General features: G+C 40.8%; 1 long non-coding RNA gene across 2 annotated transcripts; it reads left to right on the top strand.

The window, feature by feature from the left end:
* Positions 1–426: 426 nt before the first annotated feature.
* Positions 427–1,928, top strand: LOC124865022. 2 transcript variants are annotated; one of them, XR_007037427.1, is made up of 4 exons: positions 427–642; positions 747–825; positions 904–948; positions 1,076–1,928. It is a non-coding gene; the product is annotated as an uncharacterized LOC124865022 (long non-coding RNA). The 2 variants fall into 2 exon arrangements; XR_007037426.1 differs by lacking the exon at positions 1,076–1,928 and having other exon boundaries at positions 904–1,013.
* The last annotated feature ends 210 nt before the right edge of the window (positions 1,929–2,138 follow it).

The following is a 2,138-nucleotide window of genomic DNA, read 5'->3' as shown; positions in this document are numbered from 1 at the left end:
ATAAGTTGGTTTTGTGTCTTTGTTTGTTGCTGGTTCCTTGTGTTTGTCATACTTCGTTCTCACCCATGTTCATGCTACGCCTTGCCTCGCCTTGGTAAACCAATGCTATGTCTTGCCTTGTTACCTGCAGTGATTTTGTGAGTTTTTGTAATTGGACTCTGATTCAGTCTTGCAGTTTTTTGCTACGTTTTTGGATCTTGTAAATAAACCAATGAATCATAAAGATGATCCAGCCAAGCTCTTGTCTGCAATTTGGTCGACGAGCGTGAGTTATGGAGGTAAGTCAGTAGTGGATTTGGAGTGGATAGAGATGACACTTACTTGGAGGTGGATCAGGATGTTCCAGGAAAGGTGAGTAAGTCACAGAAACTGAGTTTGATAGGCTGGTGTGAGATGCGAGAAGTTCCTTCCAGGAGGTGAGTGGTGTTGGAGGGTGGACCAGCAGAGCGTTAAGCATAAGCTGTGGTTCTTTGGGTTCTGAGTTCTTTCCTTGTGCTTGCTGGTCCAGGAAAACAAGAGAAGGCTGCAGCGGCGATAAATACTCTGAAGTATTCTTCCACTGGACAAAGGACGGATCGAAGACGGAGAAACCAGGCCAAGGTCTTCAGAGCAGTAACCTTAAGGGAAAGGAGCACAGCCAAGGTAAGAATGATTACGATTAAACCAGCAAAACTCTGAGCTTGTCTTGTTGGTCTGATTACCAATCTAAATGAACAAGCAATCTGATGCCTCCTCCTGGTTTCCAGAAGCTTAAGAGCTCTCCCTGATTGCTCCTTAATGAACAGCTGAGAGGTTGCTCCTGCCTGTCACATCCTGTGGAAAGAGGTGAGAGAGAAACTCCACATAACACACTACTATCCTGTGCCCAGCTCTGTGACCCGACACCTTCAAGTTTTGTCACAGATTCTCCAGTGATCAACTCTGACCAGCTCTCCTTTCCTTGCTGAAGTAAGGAATCCACACAGCATTATGCTGCCAGCACCTTGTTTTGCTGTGGATATGGTGTGTTCAGGATGATGTACAGTGTTTTCCACCAAGGCCAAATATGTGAAGCACATTTTTCTCCTGTCAACAGATTCTCTCTCCTGAGGTGTGTATCTCTGCAGCTTCTCCAGAGCTATTATAGCCCTCTTGGCTGCTTCTCTGATGCTCTCCTTGCTTGGGCTGTCAGTCTACATTTGAAGTTGTGGCACATTCTTTCCATTGTTTAAGGGATTGAACAGTGGTCCATGAGATCTCCACAGCTTGGGATTTTAGTTTTGTCACCTAACTCTGTTTAAACCTCTCCACAGCTTTCTCCCTGACCTGTCTGGTGTGTCCCAGGGGCTTCATGATGCTGTTTGTTCACTAATGTTCTCTAGGAAACTTCTAAAGCCTTCACAGAACAACTGTTTTAATACTGAGATTAAATAACACACAAGTGGACTCTATTTAGTAATTAGATGCTTTCTGAGAGTAATTTAATGTTCTGAATGCTAGTGCATGTCACACTTTAAACTTTTATTTGTAAAATATTTTGTAAAGCATGTATCATTTTATTTCCACTTTACGCTAATAACTCTGTACTGGTCAGTTCGATACACTCCCAATACAATGCATTGATGTTTGTGGCTGTAACATGACAAATTTAAAAGAATTCAAGGAGAATCAAATACTTTTGCAGTGCAATGCACCTGCTAAATTGCTTAGATGTGTTGCTGTGGTAGTGCATCAGTTCTCTTTAAAAAGGAGCAGACAATATTAGAAGCTTTTCAGGCATGTTTTATTTTGGCTTAAAATCCACTCAAGAAATTCATTTTTTTTTTTTATTCTGACATTCAGGTGATATGGGTTTCAGAACAGCTGAGTGGTTTCCTAGAGTCAAAGCAAATCTCTGTTCATTCTTCCAGTCCAAGCTGAAACAGTTGAATGCTGTCCTACGTATGTAGCTTTTATTGCAATCATCTATACATTTAAATTCAGATCAAACTGGCAAAAGTTATCTAAATGAAAGGTAGATTATACAGTACAATACAAATGACAGTGAAAGAACTAAACTACGAAATTACAACAAAATGGACACATTTTTTTTCATTGAGTTCTTATTGGTCAGTTTATCAATGTGGCAGTTTTTGATTGGCTGGTTTGTATTTTTTTGT

The sequence above is a fragment of the Girardinichthys multiradiatus genome, chromosome Y, assembly GCF_021462225.1.
Source record: "Girardinichthys multiradiatus isolate DD_20200921_A chromosome Y, DD_fGirMul_XY1, whole genome shotgun sequence".
NCBI lineage: Eukaryota > Metazoa > Chordata > Actinopteri > Cyprinodontiformes > Goodeidae > Girardinichthys > Girardinichthys multiradiatus.
Note: the sequence above shows the minus strand (reverse complement) of the source record. Positions and strands in the feature narration are given on the sequence as shown.